The sequence below is a fragment of the Muntiacus reevesi genome, chromosome 3 (assembly GCF_963930625.1).
Source record: "Muntiacus reevesi chromosome 3, mMunRee1.1, whole genome shotgun sequence".
Lineage (NCBI taxonomy): Eukaryota > Metazoa > Chordata > Mammalia > Artiodactyla > Cervidae > Muntiacus > Muntiacus reevesi.
Window position 1 is genome coordinate 81,786,417 of NC_089251.1, and position 25,227 is coordinate 81,811,643.

General features: G+C 41.7%; 1 long non-coding RNA gene and 1 other non-coding gene across 2 annotated transcripts in view; one reads left to right on the top strand and one right to left on the bottom strand.

The window, feature by feature from the left end:
• Nucleotides 1-655: 655 nt before the first annotated feature.
• Nucleotides 656-762, bottom strand: LOC136165601 (U6 spliceosomal RNA). The gene has a single exon (XR_010662609.1). It is a non-coding gene; the product is annotated as a U6 spliceosomal RNA (small nuclear RNA).
• Nucleotides 763-14,636: 13,874 nt separating this feature from the next.
• Nucleotides 14,637-25,227, top strand: part of LOC136162972 (uncharacterized) — a 70,857-nt gene continuing 60,266 nt past the window's right edge. Inside the window, exon 1 of the long non-coding RNA XR_010662183.1 lies at nt 14,637-14,782. This is a non-coding gene — a long non-coding RNA (uncharacterized lncRNA). The remainder of the gene's footprint in view (nt 14,783-25,227) is intronic.

Sequence of the window (25,227 nt, forward strand, 5' to 3'; positions counted from 1 at the left end):
CATAAGCTCTGAAAGATTTATTTTATTTATTTATTTTTTTAATTTTTTTTATTAGTTGGAGGCTAATTACTTCACAACATTTCAGTGGGTTTGTCATACATTGACATGAATCAGCCATAGAGTTACACGTATTCCCCATCCCGATCCCCCCTCCCACCTCCCTCTCCACCCGATTCCTCTGGGTCTTCCCAGTGCACCAGGCCCGAGCACTTGCCTCATGCATCCCACCTGGGCTGGTGATCTGTTTCACCATAGATAATATACATGCTGTTCTTTCGAAACATCCCATCCTCACCTTCTCCCACAGAGTTCAAAAGTCTGTTCTGTACTTCTGTGTCTCTTTTTCTGTTTTGCATATAGGGTTATTGTTACCATCTTTCTAAATTCCATATACATGTGTTAGTATGCTGTAATGTTCTTTATCTTTCTGGCTTACTTCACTCTGTATAATGGGCTCCAGTTTCATCCATCTCATTAGAACTGATTCAAATGAATTCTTTTTAACGGCTGAGTAATATTCCATGGTGTATATGTACCACAGCTTCCTTATCCATTCATCTGCTGATGGGCATCTAGGTTGCTTCCATGTCCTGGCTATTATAAACAGTTCTGCGATGAACATTGGGGTGCACGTGTCTCTTTCAGATCTGGTTTCAAAAATATGGAATGCTTCACGAATTTGCGTGTCATCCTTGCGCAGGGGCCATGCTAATCTTCTCTGTATCGTTCCAATTTTAGTATATGTGCTGCCAAAGCGAGCACTCAAAGATTTATTTTTTGGCAGCAAGCAACATTCAGAAAATCTGTCTTTATTGTGAAGTCTAAATATTCCAATTTATTAAGTTGTTTAACCAAGTGGAATTATTAGAGGACATCAGGCATGTCTAATTGTCACCAATTTATTTCAAATAATTATAAACAGAATTGCAAAACATTTCTTTCCTTGGGCCTATATACTCTCTGTATTACACCTTTGCAAATAGTGTACGTAAGACTACTTTCTTTTCTGTGTGTGCATGCATTCAGCACATTAATTGAGTGCCTGCTACATTCCAGCTAATTTCATGCTGGGGACACCCCGGTAAACTGCAGGCACAGTCTTTTTGCCTCAGCCTTTCCATTCTAGCGAGGGATGCTAGTACACACCAAAATTGGCTCTATCTCCTGCCGCGAAGTTAAGGATGGCCTGTCATTTACCTAGAATACAGCAGGGGGCAGATGAAGTCCATCTTTCAAAGTCATTTATGGCAACCCAGCATTTTAGACGACAGCAAATTAGAATTACTCCAGTTTTTGAAGGAAACTGGAATCTGGTTTTGCATTTTGCTCAGGGCTTACCTGACTTTAGGTATCTCTGGTATCAAATCTGGGAAAAAGTCAAACTACAGGAACATTTTCTCTTCATATTCAATGAACATCTGCATGCATACTTCAGAGTAAGTATTTTTGGGAAATAGTTGTGAGGGATGCTTGCTAAGTAAAGGGATTTTATTCTCAATGCTTTAAAAAATAACAACTATTAAGTAGATTTAATATTAACTTATATAATATTGTCTACAAATCTGATTTTTTATTTAGATGTTTATTTAAACTGAGTTGAAGCCACGCTTTGATTTTTGATGAGAGGATGAGTAAAGAGACCATCGTTTTCTTTAGCTAACCTTATTCCCATTTCAGAAATAGTAGCCACTCCCACATCCCTTCGGAGTGAATAAGAGGAAATGTTAGAAATGTAGAGAAAGAAACTGCACATGCGTGTATGTGTATGTTTGTGTGTGTGTCATATTGTTATGGCCATGAGAATGCATCAGAGGAGCAGAAGAGAGGAAAGGCCCAGGGATGTGGGGTGTTGCATTTTGGCCAAAAACCATGAGAGAATATTCTAATTTTGGGCTTTTTAATGGTACATTAGGTTTGCTGGGTACTCTAAAGCAGTAAGTATTCAATTGAGTATGAAGCTAGGCATTGGGGTTTTCTACACAAAAGAAGATCTGAGCTAGAGAGGAGAATTACCTGAGCAGATGCCTTTTATCAACCAGCACCTTTTATCAACCAGCACCTTGGGCTCGTTCTTTAATCCACGGCTTCCCTGGCCCTCCTGTTCTGTTACTCTCCATGGTTCAAATAAAGGAAAGTTGCACCAACTCTCTTTGGCAATGACTTCCTAGACAGCAGGTGGGTGAGTGGAAAGGGAGGGAGCTAAATCAATCTCTAGTAAATCTGAGAGTCAGTCACATCTTCTTATTCTGTTGAATTATTTCTCTTCCCCAATAGATAGTAAGTTCTGTGTACCAAGGTCATGTTTATCTTGTTCACCATGACTTTCCTGTGCCTATACATTTTTCACACACCAGTGTTTAGGAGCATAAAGAACAGCCCTCCCACTGATCTCATTAAGAAAAGCCTAAAGAGATTAAAAAATGTGGATAATCCCAACCATGAGTTATTTGGAATTGTATGTGTGCATGTATGTGACTGATTTCCAATCACCTTGCACTGGTTCACCTATGAGTATGATGAAGTAGAGAGGTAATGAGCACGAATAGCTAAGGAATTCTGAATAGGCTCAATGTTAACGAATCCATCTGTAAGGAAGGAGATGAGAGAGACCTGGGTTCAATCCCTGGGTCAGGAAGATCCCTTGAAGAAGGAAGTGGCAACCCAGTCCCATATTCTTGCCTGGAGAATCCCATGGACAGAGGGGCCTGGTGGGCTACAGTCCATGGGGTCACAAAGAGTCAGACATGACTTAGTGACTAAACACACACACACACATACAATATAAGAGTCCTGAAATGTCTTCAAAGTTGACCATCTAGGAGGCTTCCCTGGAGGTCTAGTGGTTAAGAATCCACCTTGCAATGCAATTTTAACCCCTGGTCAGGGAACTAAGATCCCACATATCACAGAGCAACTAAGCCCACATGCCACAACTAGAGAATCCATGTGCTGTAAGGAAAGATCCTGCATTAGGCGACGAAGATCCAGCAAGCCGCAACTAAGACCCGACGCAGCCAAATACATTTTTGTTGACCATCCAATATTGTGAAATGAAGTGAAGTGAGAGTCGCTCAGTTGTGTCCAACTCTTTGTGGCCTCAGGGACTAGACAGTCCATGGAATTCTCCAGGCTAGAATACTGGAGTGGGTAGCCTTTTCCTTTTCCAGGGGATCTCTCCAACCCAGGGATCGAACCCAGGTCTCTTGCATTGTAGGTGGATTCTTTACCAACTGAACTATCAGGGAAGACCTATCCAATATTGTAGACTCTTTGAATTAGAAGGGTCTTATCCTGCCACCCATCCAAGTCAGGAATTCTACAGTGTCTCCAAAGGAAGTCACCATCATCTGCTGAAACACTCACCAAATCTTGAGGCAGTTATTCCAGTACTACAAAGCTTTCCTTCCTTCTTTCTTTCTTTTTGGCAGGAGGATGTTTAAAAAATATAGAAAAAGACATTCATACGCCCACTGCCTAGGATGGACAAGTACTAATGTTATGTTGTTTGACCTCAGTCATCCATCACTGGGAAATAGTTCTCCATGGATCTCTCACCTTTTTGCACATATAGGAGTGAACTACTGGACCATCTTTTCAAGGATGTTTGGATGGTAAACAAGTGTGGAAGGTAGAGATAGTGGTTGCCTTCAGAATAAAGGGCAGGTTTCTTAAAATCTTGGAAGACAGAGTGTGTCTTGCACTGGAGCAACAAAATGCTGATTTCTCACTACTGCCATTGCTGTGAGTAACAATCTGCCTTTTGTTTCTGGCCTAAGAGTTTTGTGCCAGCATCTGGGAAACTGTGGCACATTACTATTTAAACTGTCCTAGGCCAGAGAAAACAGGTGGAAATAGCTCCCAAGTAATATTAATATTAAAACTTGATAAGGATAGAAAAAGAAAACCAGACAATTTTACTTATGAATGTAGAAGCTAAACTACTAAACAAAAATTAGTAAGCACAATCCAGTAGAAAGTTATACAAAGAATGAAAGGAAATTAAGCCCACATTTATTTCAGATTTGTAAAGATAGTCTAAAAGTTGAAAATTCATAAAAAAATTACTGTGTTCAGATGAAAAGAGAAAAAACCTGTATTATTACAGCAGTAGAAAATAAAGGCATTGATAACATGTAGCGACAATTACTAATAGAAATTCCACATAAATTAAAGATAAAATAAGGCTTTTTAAACATGCTGATAACTACTGAATTATGAAATAGAGAAGCCATTTTAAAATCGGGAACAAATAGCATTGACCACTTTTATTGTTACTAACTGTTGTTTTGGAAGTTTCAAATAATTCAGTGAGACAGTAAAATATGTAAAATGTTAGAGAAAAACCAGTCACAGAGAGTCAGGATGAGCCACAAAATAATTAGGAACTTGAAATGCACAGACATGGATAGAAATCTTACTTTGTCTCCATTTCATCTATGGAACTTTGGGCAAGCTATTTAATTTTTTTTTTACAGTTCAGTTTTCTCTTCAGTGAAATGGATATAATAATAATTTTTGGATATTTTGCACATATTAAATTCCCTCCACTCTTGTCAAAGGGCCCAGCTCAGTGGTCTGACACACACTCGGTTCCACAACTGTTCATTCTTTCCAACACTTTGAACCTCTGAGAATGTGAAAAACAGTTAAGATTCTGGATGTTTGTGAAGCCTATGTATCACTGTATGTGAAGTCTATAATGTCACTATAACATTCTCTGTGATTAAGAATGACACCAATATAGAAATGCCTAATTCTTTTCTTTCAAGCTTCTTCCAGAAACCTGAGAACTTTCAATACTTGAAACCTAAATTGATGATTCTGCCTCTTCCAGAAGAAAATCAATAAACATTAGTGCCTCCTTGGCAGACAAATTATAGGAACCACAAGTTCCACAATGTTTCATAATCTTATGAAATGTCATAATCTTATGACAAATCCCATCTGAGTTCCTGGGGGAGGAATCTTTTCTTACCAGGATCCCACTGGTCAGGCCCAGAGTTGGTGGTGCCTCCCTCTCTTGGTTTTGCCACTTTGCTCATATGATTTGTCTGCACTTCCACCTTCTGTGAGCTTGGCCATTTCCTGGCTTGGTGGGTTCCCAGCCCTGCAGAGCCAACCCTTCGCCATGGAGAGTCCTGGGAGGGCTCCTGCTTTGGCCGTGGACTATTGGGCCTCAGCTCCAGCAGTAACATGTCAGGCTGAAGGTTTACTTCTCTGGAACTTTTTAAAATAAGATTTATTTATTTATTTTTGGCTGTCCTGAGTCTTTGTGGCTGTGTGGGCTCTCTTTAGTTGTGGCGAGTGGGGGCTGCTCTTGTTGTGGAGCATAGGAGCGTGTGAGCTTCAGTAGTTGCAGCTCACGGGCTTAGTTGCTCCAGGGCCTGTGGGAATCTTCCTTGACCAAGGATTGAAACCATGCCCCCTGCATTGGCAGGTGGGTTCCTATCTACTGGACCACCAGGGAAGTGGTCTCTGGAACATTTTTTAGAGCTTATGGCTCAGCCTTCTCTGCTCATCTGTGTGAAGTAATCTTTGAGTTGCTTCACTTCTGGATCTTCTTTCTCAAAGCCCGTAATGTTAGACAATTCGAAGAAAACATCAGACAACTCAAAGGGAGGGACAATGTATGATCAGGAATCTTCACAACGGTCAAAGTCATGATAAACAAGGAAAGACAGAAAAATGGTCACAGATTGGAGGAGACAAAGGAGACAGGATGACTAAACACAATGTAGGATCCTGGAATGTTAATGGAGAAATGGGTGAAATCTGAATAATATCTGGAGTGTAGCTTATGGCATGATACCAATGTTAATTTCTTATTAATAATTTTGCCAAAAGCGGCATGGTCAGAAAAGATGTTACCATTAGCAGACACTGGGCACAGGATGTATGGGAATCCTCAGAACTACATTTGTAACTTTTCTGTAAATATAAATTTATTTCAAAATCAAAAGTTTATTAAAAAGAAAAAGTCCCTTCTAAGCCTGAGATAACCTCTGGTTGTTATGGTTCAGAAAATGAAGCCAGGTTTCCAATGTCACAACAAAAGCTGTCCCACTGGTGGTGTTCTCTCTTCCACTCAGTGATGTGTACAGAGTACAGTGTCAGGTTCAACTGTCATTTTCTTTTAGCTCAAACAGGACTAGGGACCCCTAAGATGTGCCTGTGAGTGAGCCCAGAAACATGCAGGGGGGGTCAGGCAACTTTACAAAATGGTGCCTCTCTTTCTACTAGAAAGAGAAGCTCTGTTTAATGACCACACACACAGCCATGTCCCTATCCCAACTGCCCTACAATGACTGGAGTCAGAGTCTGAAACTCATTGCTAGAGTTTCAGATGTGCTCCCAGGACTATATTTGCCTAAGGATACTGTGGTTGGACCTGCCAGCCAGGTTGTGTGGCTGGGTGATTTTCTAAATGGCTTCTGGCATTGTGTAGCAGGATCCATGAAGGACCCCCTTCTCTCTAAAGAAAACAGAACCAGCATCAGAAACACTGGGGAGGCAGAGGGGGCTGACGTGAGCTGTCAGAGTGAGGAAGGGGCCAGCAGGAGAGTTAGAAACCTTGACAAGTTTTTCATCTCTCCAGAGGAGTCAAGCTTCTCCAAATTTGTGGTTCCTCGGACTCCACAGGAATTGTATCATTCTGCAGTGTTCCCAGGCAATTATTTCTCCTGCAAAGCTGAGCCTCCCCTTTCAGGATCCAATCAAGCGACCACAAATCAAAGATAGCTTGGACTCATTCCACTAATAGCATGGAAAGCCATTAGCTGAAGTTGTTTGAAAAGGGAAGTGGCTCAGATATCTCTGGTCTCACCAGAAAAGCTTCTGTAATGTCAGATTATGGTTACCAAATGGCTTAGGGGCTGAGGCATCATGTTTCTCATAAGGAGAGGTTATTTATTGCACCACTGAACCGACACACTCTCCCTTACTCACTTGCACAAGATAAGATGAAGAGTCCTTTCAAGTTGAATTAAGTTTAAAAGGAAAAGCAACACATATGCTCCCAGCTAATGCTTGGGTTTAGCTCTGGTTGTGTAGGAAGAAAGAGTAGATGGCGCCCTCTGTGGGTGGTCTGGGGGGCTCTGCAAGGTCCTCTTTGCCCCAGTGAACTTGTGGGGATCATTCCTTTTGATTAGGGCACTCTTTCCAAGAATGTCTTTGTCAAAATGTTAAAAGTCGGGGCTGTTCATCACCATTAACTTACCAGGGACCCATGTTTCTTTGGGGAATTATTTCTCCCAGTCTCCCTTCCCTGCGGTTCTGAGGGCCTGCAAAGTCCAGAACTCCATGCCCTTGTCCAGGGCTTAGATGTGTATCCTTCCCTCAGATCACAGTCATTGGTTCAGGGATGGGCACGTGACAGATTCTGGGATGATCAGAGGCCTTTCCTCAGACTGATCTAAGAAGAGCTAGTGGTGAAGTCATCTAAACTTGGGGTGGTTGGAGGGGTGGATGAGAATCTAGATTCCAGAGGCTATGTTTTCAGTCACACAGAATGGAGGGAATAAAGCCAAGTAGGGGTAAGGAAAAAGGAGTTTTCATCGAGACCCAGTTCTAGGCATTGAGAGCACAGACATGTGTTTGGATGCTCCAGGTTCTTTCCAATGAAGCCCCCTTTTAACTGAGCATTTTCTACTGGTTTCCATCACTCTCAGGAAAGAATATTCTAACACTCTCATCAATGTGCCTAACTTCTAGAGCTTTCCACAAATACCAATCCTGCATGGACAAGAAAAGGCTGCTTGCTGGCCTGACTTTGTTGGGGTTAGAGTCCCTGAGTGTACCCCCTAGGTGGGCTCCCAACCATCAGGGGCCTCTTCTGGTCAGGATGGAAGACTGAGAAAAAACATTTTGACTGGACAGCCATGACAGTGGAGGGCCCAAGTGTGGCCTGTTCTTCCTGGGGTTTTCTCCCTTTTGCTCACTGGATTTTCTGGAAGTTTCTTTTGAAGAAAGGGCTTTGTAGCTAGAACTGTTTTCTGTTCACCAGCTGAGAAGATCTTTACCAGCCTCTCCAAGGCTAATGTTCTTTAAGGTTTCGCTTTCTTAATCACCTGGCCTGGGCGTGATTAGAGACCTAAGAGATTGCTGTGTTCACAGGCCGGGCAGCCCCGGGGAAGGGGCGGGAGGCGGTCCCCTGGGTGGAGACAGGCCTGAGCTCCCATCCAGGCCTTCCCCGCGCGGCCTCCATTTCTGCCAGCCTCCTTAGGCCCCCGCTGAGATAAGCCTGGAGTATGTCAGTCTCGTGGAGTTTCCGCCTCAGCTGGCCTTTCCCATCCTTGGATGCTCCGTCCCAGTCAGAAGGGTACGTGTGGGCGTGCGGGGTGGTCTGCGATTCCTGACTCCTGGGAAGGCGGCCGCCCGCCCAGCCCAGGTGCTCGGAGGCCCGCGCGAGCCCGGGAGCCTGCTGAGAGTGAGGCCGGATGTGAGGCGAGGGGGAGGCGGAGCACGTGGGGTGGAGAATAATAAACTCCTTCATGGCTCTGAAGGCTCGCCGAGTCTGATTTTCAATTATAAATAATCCCTGGATTTGTTCAAAGCTCAACAACAGCCCCGACTGCCCTGCAGCTGGGCAGAGCAGCCCACGTGACTTTTCAGATCTCAGGGGTGTCCCACCCCCCTTCTGGCCTTTGCAGTGATGGGGGCGGGGGTCTGAGAACACAGCTGAGACACATGTATCGAACTGAAATCGAAGTTTTCACCGCGTATGTTAACCGAGTTTCTGTGCAACAGAACTTAGGAAACAAAAGAACCTTGTGCTTGCAGTGGGGAACCGTTCATTTGTACAGCTAACCTTTACTGAACACCTGCTGTGTGCCATACGTCCATCCTGCGCTAGGGACTGGGGTGGACGGGGTGGGGCGGGGGCCGAGAAAAATATGGCCTTGTTCCTGAGTGGAGGAAGCAGAGGCGAGGGGGAGGTAACAGGCTGGGATCCTGGTCTTGTTCGGATGCGCTAGGACGGGCCTCGGAGCCCTGAGGAAAGCCTGGAGGGGCTGTTACCTTATAAGGGAAACTGGTCAGGAGGCCTGAGCTCTGAGTCCTTTAAGGAAGCTCTAGGAAGCGCCTGAGAATCCCGAAGTCCAGCTCACAGGAGCTGGTGCACAGAAAGAACCCGACCCAGGGGAAGGGCCTGATGGGAGGGCTGGGGGTGAGGGATGCGTGGAGCCTGAAGCTGCCGGCTCAACACAGAGGCTGTGGGCTTGGTTGGAAACCCCGTGACTGGTGGTGGCTGAATAAGACGTTATGCAGAAAAGCTGTGAGCAGCCTGAAAGCTGGGGGAGGTTGTGGTGGTGGCGTTGGGGGAGTGGGGTGGGGTGGGAGATAGGTCCTTCTTCCTCCTTTTCTGCAACCCCAGCCCCAATCTTCTTTGCCCCTGCACGTGGCCATGGCCTAGGCCAAAATGTTTTGATTCAATAAATACTTTTTAGGGAAAACCAAGGAATCCCAGAAAACATCACTTGAAGAAAATGTCCTTCTAGGGTTTTAATGAAGGTGGAGGGAAGGGAGGGTGGAATTCAGATCACATTTTCACCCAAAGGAATGAAATGGTGCATGGTGTCCTTTCAAACGGTGCTGTGTTTCAGGAATGGCTTGGGCTCTAGGGATGGAGGGGAGGGTGAAATTATCTCACTGTAATTTGAGAAAACGTGTCCTTTTTTTTTTTTTCTTATTCCCTATAGAAGTGAAAACAGAATGTGTGTGTGTGGTGCTGGCTGGAATATCAGATGACATGACATCTGTTAAACTACTCATGTTTTATATGTTACTGAATCAGTTGCCTCCGAAAGAAATTGTTAAATTTTTCAAAATCAGCATTATCAAGCCTTCCAGCAAGGATTTTATGAGAACAACAGGAAAAGACGTCACATCTTTCCTAATTTAGTCCTCCTAGTACTCTCTTCTTTTCCCTACTGCTTTTTCTTCAAAGAACACATTTGTCCAAGGGAGGAAGATTCAGGACACTGCATCAGGGCTCCCCATTTCCCCTAAACAGCACCTTGAACAACTCATTTCCTGAACTTCTTTTAAAGTATCTATTTTATTTATCAAAAGTTTTTATAATATCTAAAGCAATTATCCTTCAATAAATAAATTAATTAGCATTAAAACTCCTTAGTAAGTATAAGAAAATCTGAACAGTATCAGAAATAATGTCTGTAATATATATGTTTGATTCTACTTATGATTACATAATTTTATTCATACTAGTATAATTGTAATTTAAATAAAATATAGTGTTTAAAGCTTAAAAAAAGTTTTTATTGTAGTATAATTGATTTACAATGTTGTTTTAGTTCCAGTTGTACAGCAAAGTGAATCAGTTATACATGTACATATATCTACTCTTTTTCAAGATTCTTTCTCTATATAGGTAACTACAGAGTTTTGAGAAGAGTTGCCTGAGCTATACAGCATTTCCCAAACTTTTGAAGGCCTTATGGCCTTCCTAGAAACCAAGTCTTCCCAAGAATAGAACATATGTCTGCTGAAAGTCCCCAGGTGCCCAGGGCTGGCGGGACTAGTTGTTGGTTAAGATCTTGTCTGGCTGTTGAATGTGTGGGAGTGATCCCTAGCTGGGGTGGAATCCAGGATGGTGGGAATGTGGCCAAGATATGCAGAGCTGCAAAGAAACTAACAGCTTGGTTCCACTGCCCTTGAACCGTGGGATCATCATGGGAAGGGGTGAGCGTGAGAGAACCTGGACAAAGACAGATCTGAGAGTTGTGGGTCCCTCTGGATTTAGCGTGTTTCAGTAAACCCCTAGCTCACTCCTCAAGGTCTGAAGATGGATGAAGGTCCTCCCCTCCCACACTTCTCTTTTCATTTCCTGAGCAAGACGTCATTTCACCTCTCTGGACCTCATCTTCCCTGTCTGATGAAGGGACTGAGCTAGATAATCTCCAGGGTCTTTTCAGCACTAACCTCCTGTGCAGGGCTGAATTAAAGTGGAAATGCAAGACCCTTGTTCAAAAATCAGGGGAAAATTGCCCTTAAATTTCCTAAAATATAAAGCTCTTTTCTTTCTGCTGTGTTATCTCACTTTCAACTTATGATTTTTTAAAAATCTAGATTGATAGTCTTTTAAAAATATTTTAATTTCTTTTTGGTTGTGCTGGGTCTTCATTGATGCACTGGGTTTTTGCTACTTGCAGTGACTGGTAATTACTCTCTAGTTGTGGTGTGCGGGCTGCTTATTGCAGTGGCTTCTTTTGTTGTGGAGCACAGGCTCTAGGGTGCGTGGGCTTCAGTAGTTGCAGCAGGTGGTCAGTAGTTGAGCTCACAGGCTCCAGAGCACAGGCTCAGTAGTTGTGGTGTACAGGCCTAGCCGCTCTGCTGCATGTGGGATCTTCCTGGACCAGGAATCGAACCTGTATCCCTTGCATTGGCACACGCATCTTCATCACTGAGCCACTAGGGAAGTCCCAACTTAGGATGTTTTTAATTTGCTAATGTTTTTCCAAGGAAAGAAAAATTAAAATTTAGTATTAGCATGAATGTTACCATTCATCCTTAAATCATGAACTGAAATCACACAGTTCACATTTTATAGCTTGCACATGTAGATGTATTTTGTCTTTAAATATAAAGAACAGCAGAAACACTGCACACAATGGACTTAGTTCTTTTCACTTGTTGATCTGTGCACATTCTGCCTACATCCTCAACTTCCTGATGGGTAAGGAAGGACTGAAAGGAAAAGAATTTTGAAACTGCCTATCTCTCCCCTTCCTTCCATGCCATGATTTTCAGCATAAGTGGTGGACTAATACAGGCAAATAACATGAGTAAGAAAGCAAAAAGCTGCTACAGGAAAATATCACCTGCTTCTATAAAAAGAAATAAAAAATGAACCACCGTAGGGTTTTGTACAAAGATATTAGAAGAAGAAAGAAGGAAAGTAACAGGAAAAGCACATGTTAAATGAAGTACATGCTCCAGAAAACCACCACAGTCCCGCTGATAAAATTATGACATTAAAACAACATTACACTAGAGTGGCCCAAATTCAGAACACTGACAGCACAGGATGCTGACCAGGATATGGAGCCACAGGAAGTGTCTTTCATTGGTGGTGAGAATGCAAAATGGTACAGCCACTTTTTCTTTCTTAATTGAAGTATAGTTGATTTACAACGTTGTGCTAATTTCTGCTGTATGGTAGTGACTCAGGTCCAGCCACTTTGGAAGACAGTTGGACAGTTTCACACAATTCAGCAATTGTCCTCCTTAGCATTTGCCCAAATGCATTGAAAATTTATGTCCACACAAAAACCTGCACACTGTTGTTTATAGAAGAGTTTTCACAATTGTCAAAACTATTGAGCAACGAAGACATCCTTTGATAGGAGAATGGACAAATAAACTGTGGTACATTCTGACAATGGAATGTTATTCAGTGCTACAAGGAAATGGACTTAAGCTATAAAAAGATTTGGAGGAACCTTAAATGCATATTATTACTAATGAAAGAAGCCAATCTGAAAAGTCTACATACCATTTGATTCCAACTCTGTGATGAATTGTGGTGCTGGAGAACTCTTGAGAATCTCTTGGACTGCAAGGACATCCAACCAGTCAGTCCTAAAGGAAATCAACCCTGAATATTCATTGGAAGGGCTGATGCTGAACCTAAAGCTCTAATATTTTGGCTACCTGATGCGAAGAGCTGACTTATTGGACAAGACCCTGATGCTGGGAAAGATTGAGGGTAGGAGGAGAAGGAGGTGATAGAGGAGGAGATGGTTGGGTAGCATCGCTGGCTGAATGGACATAAGTCTGAGCAAACTCCGGGAGATAGTGAAGGACAGGGAAGCCTGGTGTGCTGCAGTTCATGGGGTCACAAAGAGTTGGACACAACTTAGCGACTGAACAACAGCAGCAACAAGTATGACATTCTGGAAAAGGCAGAACTGTGATGACAGTAAAAAAGACCTGTGGTTGCCAGAGGCTTGTGTGGGTGCAGGGATGGATAGATGGAGCACAGAGGATTTCAAGGGTTGTGGAACTATTCTATATGATACTATTATGGTGGCTACAAGCCATCATTCATTTGTCAAAACACATAGAATGTGCAACACCATCAGGGAACCTTAATGTAAACTAAGGACTTTGAGTGATAATGGTATGTCAGTGTAGATTCATGAACTGTAACCAATGTGCCACACTGTGGGGGATATTGATAGTGGAAGAGGCTAAGCATGTGTCAGGGCAAGGGGTGTATGGGAACTCTGTTCTTTTCACTCGATTTTGCTATGGACCTAAAAATTCTCTAAAAAGTAAAGTCTATTGGAAAAAATTATGACAAAATGTTTTGGAATTAATTTCAAAAGTAATCAAATCAAGAGCCCAAGGTAGAGATACAAAGAGCAGGGGAGATATACCGCTGAAATGTAAACAGGTATAATATGAATGACCAAGTAAGATTCACGGGAAGTTAGAGTTAGAGAAGGAGCCTGGCTGCCCAGGTCGTCATAGACGAGGTCCCTGCCTCAGCCTTCTTGTGATAGGGAGGGTCTGGAAAAACTAGGGGAGGAAGAATAATGATGCTTGACTTGGGCTGATTTCTTTTCGATTCTGGCATCCACAGTGAGAACAAGGCCAAGTCAGTCTACAGAAGATGGGAGACTTCATGGAGGAGACCTGAGGGGCTCCAGTCACCCGCCAGTCAATCATCTGAGTTCTCGCCTAATCAACCCAGAGCTGACCACCATGTGTGACATAACTTAGCCAAGACTGTGAAACCATCCTAAATTTTTTATTTTTTATTTTATTGAAATATAATTGCTTTACAATGTTGTGGTAGTTTCTGCTATGCGGTGAAGTGAATCAGCTCTGTGTACACATATATCCGCGCACTCTTGGACCTCCCTTCCACCCCACCCTCACCCTGCCCCTCTGGGTCATCACAGAGCACTCAAATGAGCTCCGTGTACTATACGGCAGCTTCCCATTAGCCCTCTGTTTTACACATGGTAGTGTATATATGTGAATCCTATTCTCCCAGTTCGTCCCACGCTCCCCTTTCCCTTCTGTGTCCACAGGTCTGTTCTTTATGTCTGTGTCTCTGTTGTTGCTCTGCAGATAGATTCTAAATTGTTGCTGCACAGAATTTTAAGCTTGACATGTTATTATAGTCTATGTTTCGGGGTGGTTTATTCCACAGCCATAATAACTGATTCAACTCTGCCACCGTGGACTTATCACAACTCACATGGCTTCACTCTTTTCATCTGTAATTTGAGGATAAGATCAACTTGAAGTTGTCATCATATTAGCAAATGAACGTTTAAAACATATAGAACATAATAGGGTTCCAACAAAATATTTTAACTGAATGAATAAATGGTTAGTATTCAATAAATCTCCCCCACAGAACAATTACTATAATGATGATACCTAAGAGACTTCGGGGACTGGGGAAACCCGAGGTTCAGGGAAGCCATCAGCGAAGTAAGATGGAAACTGCTCGCCTTGCCAGGAACTTACTCACACGACTGGGATCAGCCAGGCTGTTATTGCACATGTAATGGAAGAGAAAGTGCTTCCACTGCTCATTCCACAGCCAAACCACAGATCCTGGCAACTCCTCGCCTCGGAGGCAACAAAGACACATTCACAGGGCTTGGCTCCTTTCTTCTGAATCCTACACCTCAAGCTAAAGAAGTCTGTCACGCAAGGCTGGCCTGCTGGGAGCAGCTGGGAAGTCCGTCCTTGGCTGTGCCCGGCCGCCCTTCCCTCAGTCGCCTTCTCCTGAGGGCCCTCACATGTGAGTTCTGGGAATGCCCGGGAATGGCAGGACTGGTAGCTTCTTCTGTTTTGCTTCCAGGAATCTCATTTTTTATTTTTATTTTTTGAAGCTCTTGAACCAGGAGAGAGGGCTCCCTTTTATCACTTGACAGACACCTCATGGACAGACCATCGAGAATTTCCTAATATCTGGTGAACAGATATTTTGAGAGCCAGCATATTGTCAGGCTTTGTACTAGGTTTTGGAGAGGCAGAGACAGAGAAGATTAGAATTACCTTTTCTTTTTATTATCCATCAGACATGAGGGCATGGTCTGGAGACAGGGCACAGGGCAGGAAGTGTCAGGAGACTGGGCTTTGGCTCCTGGCTCAGCCAAGGGATCACGGAACAGTCGCCTGGGCTTTCTGAGCCTCATGTTCCTCATCTGTAACGTTAGTGATGGGCCTCGATGACCTCGCTGCTCCATCCACTTCTAACACTAGGTGCTGGAGAGCCTGGGGGCACCAGCAAAATCATGGAAGAATCTTGTTTCCATGTGCTCAGAAAAGCCTGGCCACCTAGTTTTTCCTTTTATTATTATTATGTCATATTTGATATTGGAAAAAGAATGTGACTATCACACAGGTAATGATGAAGCAGAGGAACAGCAGGAGGATCTGTGTGCCTTGGAGGTCATGGTCAATACCATTGCATCAGCTGGTGGGCTTCTTTCCTATACCACACCCTGTCTACCCCAAGAAGTAACCACCATTCTGAATTTTATTGCTATGAACTCTTGGTTTTGAAAAATAAGTTAGCACATATGTATGCAACATCAAATAATATATTTAATTTTGCTTTATAAAAATTTTATTATACTATACTACACCCAATCTTTTCACTTGCTTTTCTCACTCAGTATTATGTTTTTATTCATGTGGCAAGAAGTTCATTATTTTCACTATGATATGTAACATTTTATTGCAGAAATATGAATATATAGTTGTTCTCATTCTCCAGCTACTTTGGGACAAGAGTTGTCCAGTTATTATTACAGTGTTGCTGTGAACATTCCTATATATAAATGCTGGGCAAAAGTCTATAAACTTCTAGAGTTTATACTGAGAAAGAAGTAGAATCACTTGAATCTTAGGCATGCGTGCGAGAGTTTCTTCAAGGTAGAGTAATTAGGCTATAAAATACTTGAACATTCAACTAATTTTTTCCAAAGGAGTTGTACTAATTTAGACTTCTACCAGCAGAATATAAAAATTCCTGTTGACTCACACCCTCTCTAAGACTATGACAGTGTCTGACTTCTTAATTTTTGCCAATCCAGTGGGCGAAAAATGGTATCTTGCAGCTGTCTTAATTAGTCGCAGAGGTTGAGTGCTCTTTGATGGGTTTATAGATGACTCAAGTTTACTACTCTGTCAATTGACTGTTCCTGTCCTTTGAATATTTTTCTACTGGGCTGTTGGCTTTGTATTTATTCATCTAATCACTGGACTTTGAAGATGAAAAGAAATCCTCTTTATGTATGTTTTATTGGTTATATATATTGCGCATATCTTCTCCTGGTTTGTGGCTTTCTGATCACTTTCATCATGGGATCTATTGTGAAACAGAAGTTCTTAATTTGAAAGTAGTCAAATTTATTATTTTTTTCTTTCATAATTTGTACTTTCATGTTTTGTTTTAAGAAATTTTTACCACCCTGAGGTCCTAAAGATGTTCTCCAGCATTTTCTTCAAAAATTTGATTTTTGCCTTTTATATCTTCAACTCTCCAGGATTTGATTTTTCTGTGTAGTGTGATCTGATTATAGTTTTTTTTTCTCCACATAGGTAACCAGTTGACCTGTACTATTTATTGAAGAATTTTGTTGTTTCCTTAGTGATCTACAGTGTCTTCTCCATCATATCTCAGGCACCTACCCCCTTCTCCTTCTCTTTCTGTTTCTACAGAGTTCTCTAGTCTCTAGTTCTCTAGTCTGTTCCATCGGGCAGTTTATCTATATCTGTGCCAGTAAATACTGTGTTCATTACATCAGCTTTGTAATAAGCCTTGATATTACTCTTCAGGAGTGCCTTGTTTATTCTGAGATCTTGGCTTCTCCACATAAATTTGAGAATTATTGGTTAAGTTCCTCAGCAATTGTGTTTGTCTTTTTGTCGGAGTTGTATCCAATCTTTAGATCAGTTTGGGGAGAAGCACCTATGTGTGATTTTCCAAAAGATTATATTGTGGTCTTTGAGTAGCTGATGGTGTAGTGGGGAAGACAGACCCAGACACATTGGGGCAATACCATGTGGTAAATATTATATGAAAATGAAACACAGAGGAGGAGTTAGGGAAAGAGTTATAGAGAAGATAACAAGTGTGAAGAGTCTCCATGAACAAACATTCTGTATTCTGGCTTCAGATGTAAAAAGCCTGTCTCTACCATTTTGTCAGACCCCTCCTCAGGAGATAACCACCAAGCTTACCCTCACTGAAGGTCTAGAATTATTGTGATGGTAGCACAGCGGGATCAGTTTGTCCAGGACCTAAACTTAAACCAGTGTGCCCCATGCACTCTTTTCTCTGCATCCAAACGTGGTATCTCTTTCATATTATGTTCACCCCACACCCTACACATTTTGGTTACCTTCGTGGGTCTGACTCATCTTTCCCAGAGAGACCTACTTAGCGTCTCTGCTGTCTTTTTATGAAGCCAATTCATTTGGTGACTCAGTTTTACAAGTCCAACTTTCGATAGCTTTGCCTCCACGTTTTATTCAATTCGGGACCAAGTTTTCTAGTTGTACTTTAACAATCAATTAGTACAGGACACTGAATATCTATTCTGGGGCTATGCACTTTCAGAGGATGCAGAGTCCAGGGATATAGAGTCAGGTAGACTTGGGTTCGAATCTTGGCTTTTTCCTTATTAGCTGGGCAACACTGGACCAACTACTTAATTTTTCTAATTATATGGTTCTTCATGAATAGTTCTTCACTTAGTCACTCAGTCATGTCTGATTCTTTGTGACCCCATGGACTATAGCCCTCCAGGCTTCTCTGTACATGGGAATTTTCCATGTACATTTCCAAGGCATTTGCCATGCCCTTCTCCAGGGGATCTTTCCAACCTAGGGACTAAACCCAGGTCTCCCACATTGCAAGCGGATTCTTTACCATCTGAGTCACTAGGGAAGCCCTCATGAAAAACAAGCTATGATAATTCTGGGTTCAGATAATATATATAAAGGCATCTTGGACATATAATATTTTAATCAAAAGAAGAACAGAAAATGTTAATTTCAAAAACTAGAACAGAAGATGGTAACTTGCTTCTGAAATATTTTTTCCTTTGAGGAGCATATGAGGTAGTGGGAGGTAAGACCCTCAGAGAGGATGTGTACTAAAGGAAAAGCACAGTCCATAAAGGTTCATAAATCTGTATGCAGGTCAAGAAGCAACAGTTAGAACTGGACATGGAACAACAGACTGAGGTTCGAAATCAGGAAAGGAGTACATCAAGGCTGCATATTGTCACCTTGCTTATTTAACTTCTATGCAGAGTACATCATGCAAAATGCTGGGCTGAATGAAGCACAAGCTGGAATCAAGATTGCCAGGAGAAATATCAACACCCTCAGATATGCGGATGACACCACCCTTATGGCAGAAAGGGAAGAACTGTAGAGCCTCTTGACGAAAGTGAAAGAGGAGAGTGAAAAAGTTGGCTTAAAACTCAACATTCAGAAAACTAAGATCATGGCATCTGGTCCCACCACTTCATGGTAAACAGATGGGGAAACAATGGAAATGGTGAGAGATTATTTTTGGAGGGCTCCAAAATCACTGCAGATGGTGAATGCAAACATGAAATTAAAAGACACTTGCTCCTTGGAAGGAAAGCTATGATCAACCTAGATAGCATATTAAAAAGCAGAGATGTTACTTTGCCAACAAAGGTCTGTCTAGGCGAAGATATAGTTTTTCCAGTAGTCATGTATGGATGTGAGAGTTGGACTATAAAGAAAACTGAGTGTTGAAGAATTGATGCTTTTGAATTGTGACGTTGGAGAAGACTCTTGAGAGTCCCCTGGACTGCAAGGAGATCCAAGCAGTCAGTCCCAAAGGAAATCAGTCCTGAATATTCATTGGAAGGACTGAAGTTGAAGCTGAAACTCCAATACTTGGGCTACCTGATTCGAAGAACTGACTCACTGGAAAAGACCCTGATGCTGGGAAAGATTAAGGCAAGAGGAGAAGGGGCCGACAGAAGATGAGATGGCTGGATGGCATCACCGACTCGATGGACGTGAGTTTGAGTAAACTCCAGGAGTTGGTGATGGACAGGGAGGCCTGGTGTGCTGCAGTCCATGGGGTCACCAAGAGTCGGACACGGCTGAGCGACGGAACTGAACTGAACTGAATAAGGTCCCCCAAATCATGTTGACACTCTGCTTTGATACAGAAAAGATTTAAGATATCACATAAAATAGTTAAATTAGAGCAAGGTAACAACTTAGAAGTGACAAAAAGCAAAGCAATAATCAAGGGTGACCCTCACAGTGAAGGTAGGAAGAAGGAAGTGCAGAAAATGCACACCAAGGAGCCTTTTCCATACCCTTGTTTTACGGGGTACTCATATTTGATGCTAAGCTTTCCAGCGGCGCCCCCCTCCCCCACCCACCCAATAGAAACAGTGACAACTTACAGACAACTACAGGGAATGCCAAATATAGGAGAAGGATCAGCACGGAGAGAGCGGGACTGGATAGGGAAGGTGACTTGACAATAATGAGGTTTGAGCCAGATTTTGATGGACATTGGAGCTATGGATTCCAGAGGGAGGCACTCATGCAAAGTATAGAGGAGGAGAATAAAGAGTTTGTCCTGGAGTGTAGGGATCCTTTTGGCTTGTCTCAAGGTAGGACAGGCAGATGACTGAGGTCCTTAGCACTGGTCTTTAGATTTCACACAATAGAGCCCTAGCTCTCCCTGACAGAAAATAACCTGATGGAAGGGGTATTTGGAGGAAATTACCCTGGCACCACACAGCTGCAATTGTCTCCGCTGCGGGTTGTAATTCATCATAGGCATTTAGGAAGACGCTGTCACGCATGTGTCTCCTGATACAGTTCACATCTGGTTCTGCCATTGGCAGTCCAGAGTATTTAGAAAATCTGCACAGCATTGGCGTCTAATAACCTTTGCTTTACACACAGTGAAGCCAACCACAAACTTAGAAATGGCACACATCCCTCTGGACTAATTTAGTCCAGGTTCTCTATGTGACTGAGGAAATCCCTTGAGTAGTCTGGACACTGGCATGAGTGTTGAAAACCAGGGAGGTTGCAACTAATCTTAGAAATAAGAAGAAAGGGAGCGACTTTCGCTTTCAGTTTGCTTGCCTTGCATGTATAAAGTTTTGAGAGTTTGAAATAGCTCTAGATCAAACAGCCTTCTGCACAAAATTGTACAATCACCAGGAATTTTTTTTTTTTTTTTAAAGAAAGTTATATTTTTGTAACACGTGGACATCATGACCCATTTGGGCTTGAATTCTGGCTGAGCACAGTTTTTTTTTCCTTTGTTATACTTTGAGGGGCTCATGAACTCCTTCACCCCCTTAGAAGAAATGAAATTAATAGTTTCTTAGTTGTTCAATGACACAGGTCCATAGAGGGTAGGGACAAGTTCCATAAGGGACAGGAAAACATCTGCGGGAACACACACTTTCTCAGCCCAAGAAGAGCTCTTGGCAAAACTATAGGCGATCTCTTCTTGACCCCAATTAGTTGTAATCCGTGTGCAATCTGTCCTCTGGGACAGCTGTTATCAGACTATGTGGGGAAAGCATGTCCTTGCTAAACTTTTGATGGAGTAGGGCAAAGGGCAAGGCTTTATTGCTCTGACAGTCACGCATTCACTTCCTATCATCCAACTGGTTGTTTGCTTTGGAGGCCATTCTCAACTGACTCTTGGGAAGCAAGCTGAATTTGTTGGAGGGGAAGTGGTAAGATTAACCACCAGCACATCTCCCTTGATTTGTTCCTGACTCTTAGCTGGGAAGAAAATTTCATTTGCAAGTGTCAGAAACCCTTGGGAGAGAGAGTCCTGTTGAAAGGATCTAGATTTTTAATCCTTCCACACCTACATGGATTGATCAGCTGGGATGGTCTCTGTAAGGAAATGTAAATAAAATCTGAAAGAGATACACAAGATGTAGAGCTTTGCTAAGTCCATTTTTCTTAATGAAGTTCATTCACTCAATTAGCAAATATTTGAGAGACTTTTTTATACTAGCTGTTGTGTGTGGTGCTGGAGATACTAGGGGATAAATGAAAAAGATAAATCATGGCTCATGAATCACTGATGTGACACATGGCAGAGTAACACTTCTCAAACTGTATATCAAATGATGACACCAATTCCATAAAACTCTTTTGCTTCCACCGAAACAAAGTAGAGATGGTGATTTTTTTTTCTCAAATAAATTTGGGAAGTATTGTATACTCTGTTTTGGGGGTCATGTATTATATCATAGAAAAAAAAAGCTTTTGATAGGTTCTGCTATCAATAATTGTGGTATTCTTTCTTTGTTCAATATAGCATTTATCCAAAGCATGAATAGGAAATCCACCTACCGATACTTGGTTTTCTGTGAAATACATTTGGAACACATTGGTGGAGGAAACTCAGTGGAAATGAACAAGTATTAAAAACTCTCAGGGTCACAAAGCTGGATGTGGTTAGCTGTGGTCAAGAGTTGCTGCCATTGAATGAATTCCACCATGGAAGCCCCATTCCTGCTCCCTGGGACCACGAAACCTACTCCTGTGCAGTACCCAGGGCTCCTACTTATCTACTTTCCCTGCAGAAAATGACCTTACCCCACTCACTCTCTCCCTCCTGTCCAATTCCTATGCTTTCACAATCCTGCCTCCAAATTCACCTTTGCCTTGGTGTGTTCTGTAAAGTAGCATCTTTAGAATAAAAGAAAAAGTACTTTTATTATTTTATTTTCTTATTACAACAAGGTGTGTATATCATAGAAACACTGTGAAATGATATGAACCAGTAAAAGGAAATAAAGCCCATCCAGAGATAACTACTGTTAATGTTTTAGTGACCATCCTCTCAAAGTTTTCCTCCATCCCCGAAACATATATACACACATGTATCAAAAGTGGGAGCTTTTGACTTTGTTCACTTAGTACTGTATTGTGAGGGGACCATCTTGTTTTCTTTTTTTTTTTTCCATTTATTTTTATTAGTTGGAGGCTTATTACTTTACAATATTGTAGTGGTTTTTGTCATACATTGACATGAATCAGCCATGGATTTATATGTATTCCCCATCCCGATCCCCCCTCCCACCTCCCTCTCCACCCAATTCCTCTGGGTCTTCCCAGTGCACCAGGCCCGAGCACTTGTCTCATGCATCCAGCCTGGGCTGGTGATCTGTTTCACCCTAGATAATATACATGTTTCGATGCTGTTCTCTCAAAACATCCCACCCTCGCCTTCTCCCAGAGAGTCCAAAATTCTGTTCTGTACATCTGTGTCTCTTTTTCTGTTTTGCATATAGGGTTATCATTACCATCTTTCTAAATTCCATATATATGCATTAGTATACTGTAATGTTCTTTATCTTTCTGGCTTACTTCACTCTGTATGATGGGCTCCAGTTTCATCCAACTCATTAGAACAGATTCAAATGAATTCTTTTTAATGAGTAATATTCCATGGTGTATATGTACCACAGCTTCCTTATCCATTCATCTGCTGATGGGCATCTGGGTTGCTTTCATGTCCTGGCTATTATAAACAGTGCTGTGATGAACATGGGGGTGCACGTGTCTCTTTCGGGTCTGGTTTCCCCATCTTGTTTTCATTGTACTTGCCATGTCTCACACAGAGAGTGACACTCTGTAAGTACCCAATGATTATGTAATAAATGAGTGACCAATCCTGAGGTCTTTTCTAGCTCTAAACCCATTTGATCTTTATCATGTTTTCATTCCGTGAATCTTCCATGTGTCTCCACTTTACACTGATTTTTTTTTTAAATTAGGAGATTTCATTTTTTAGAGCAGTTTTATATTTACACAAAAATTGAGCAGATCATATAGAGAGTCTCCATTGGCAATCCCTCTCCATCAGTGCAGTTTCCCTATTATTAACATCTTGCATCAATGTGGAACATTTGGTACTGTGAGTTTTTTTGTTTTGTTTTTTTAACCATTTTAGTAGGTGTGTAGTATTAGCTGACTGTTTTAATTCGCAATTCCCTAATGATATATGATGTCATCTTTTCACGTACTTATTTGAAGTCTGTATTTTTTATTTAGTGAGAGGTGTGTTCAGGTATTTTGCCTATTTTTTAAATTGGGTTGTTTGTTTCTTATTGTTGAGTTTTAAGCATTCTTTGTATATCCAGTGATAATTTCACCAGATACAAAAGTCTCGGTTGATGGCTTTCCCTTTAGTACTTTGAACATTTCACTCCATTCTCTTCTGGCTTGCGTGGATTCTGAAGAGAAGTCCAATGGTAATTTTTATCTTTGATCTTCTACAAATCAGATTTCTTATTTTTTTTTAACTCTTTAAATTTCTATCTTTGGCTTTCTATAGTTTGATATGTCTGGGTATAGATTTTTTGGGTATTTATCCTACTTGGTGTTCTCTGAATTTCTCTGGATCTGTGGTTTGGTGTCTGTCATTAATTTTGAGAATTTCTCAGCCATTATTACCTCAAATATATCTTCTTTTCCTTTCTCTATTTCTTTCCCTTTTTCTTTGCCTCCTCCTTCTAGTGTTTCTGCTTCACATTTGTTTTGCATTTTGCAGTTGTTCCACAGTTCCTTGATATTCTGTTTCATTAAAAAAAATCATTCTTTCTCTTTGCATTTCTGTTTGAGGATGGCCTATCTTCAAACTCACTAATTCTTTTTAGAGTTTCCATTGCTCTGTTTACATTACCCATCTGTTCTTGCTTGTTTTCTCATTTTCCTTGAGAGCCCTTAACATATTAATCACAGCTATTTTAAACTCTCTATCTGGTAATTCTGAAAGCTACGTTATGCCCGAGTCTATATCTTATGCTTACTTTGTCTTTTCAGACTGTGTTTTTCCTTGCTTTCTAGCATATCATTTACTTTTTTGTTGAAATCCAGACATGATATATTGGGTAAAGAAACTGAGAAAATTAGGCTGTTGGTGTGAGCTGTGCTATGTCTAATGTCTTCTGCAGCTGTAGTGCCAGAGGCTTCATGTTCTCCTAGTTTCCTTACTTGTTTTCCGTCTCATGTTGTCTTTATGTCTCCCTAAACTCTTCTTGAGTAGAATCTGTGTCTTATAGCTCTCGGTTGTACGCCACTGTAATTGTGGTGGAACTCTGCTGATTTGGTGGTTGGCTGTGGGTGGGGGGAGGTGATTTATAATCTTATGATTAGAACTTAGTTTTTTAGTGAGCCTGAGTCCCCAGGCTGTGACCTTCAGAAAGGTTCTTTAGCCTTTTCCCTTACCTTATATAATACACGAAGACTAGAGGGGGTTAGAGTTGACTAATTTCCCTTCTGCTAGGTCAGATAAGGCTCTGGTAAAAACAACTTCCCTGAGTACAGGCCTTTCTTATTGGAAAATGCTCTGGGCCCATGTCACAAAGGTACTTTTCCCCTGGCATATTTAAAAGTAGTTACTTCCCTCCTCCCTCTGCTGGAAACAGGAGGGGATTGTTCTCCAACCTTCACTGTGAGAACCTGGTAGGGATTTTTGAGGTAAAATCCATGAAAATGTAGCCTCTTCCTCCTACTCCCAAAACCTGCCTTCTCCCACCAAAGTTTTTAAATCTCAAGGTGTCCACACTCATCCTCCATTAATTCTTCAAAATTACCATTGAAGTGTTCCAAGTATCCACTGCCTCTAGTGGCTTCTGCTTCAGGTAAGCTGATCGAAGCTTTGATTTTCCATATGTACCTGTCTCTCCAGATTTCAAGATGGTGAGTTGCCCTGTGATTTGAATTCTCTGATGTTTCCAAGAAAAGTTGCTGGTTTTCAATTTACTTAGTTTTTTTTTTTTTTCCTTGTGAGTGCAATGCTTATGGCTGCCAAGCTCTTTAAATGTCAACATTTGAACTAGAAAATCTATTGATTTTCACTTGATCCATTTAATGGTCATTTATTGAGCATGATCTGTTGCTAGGACCTTATACTTAATCTAGTTGGAACACAGGCATAGCCAGTCCGAGCCTCTGTCCTGAAGGACCATCTGAGGTCATTTTCGTGGTGTATACTTTATCTCTCAAACTGAGCCAAGGTTCCCCATTCCTGGTCTGTGTGTTTATATTCTGACTTCCTCAGGCAACTTTTTCTCAAACAAGTCCATCGATCCACATTCTCAAGAGTTCAAGAGTTCTCCAAGAACACTTTAAAATTTTATGTTTGCATTTTAATTATAGCATAAAATTTAGGATAGCTTAAGG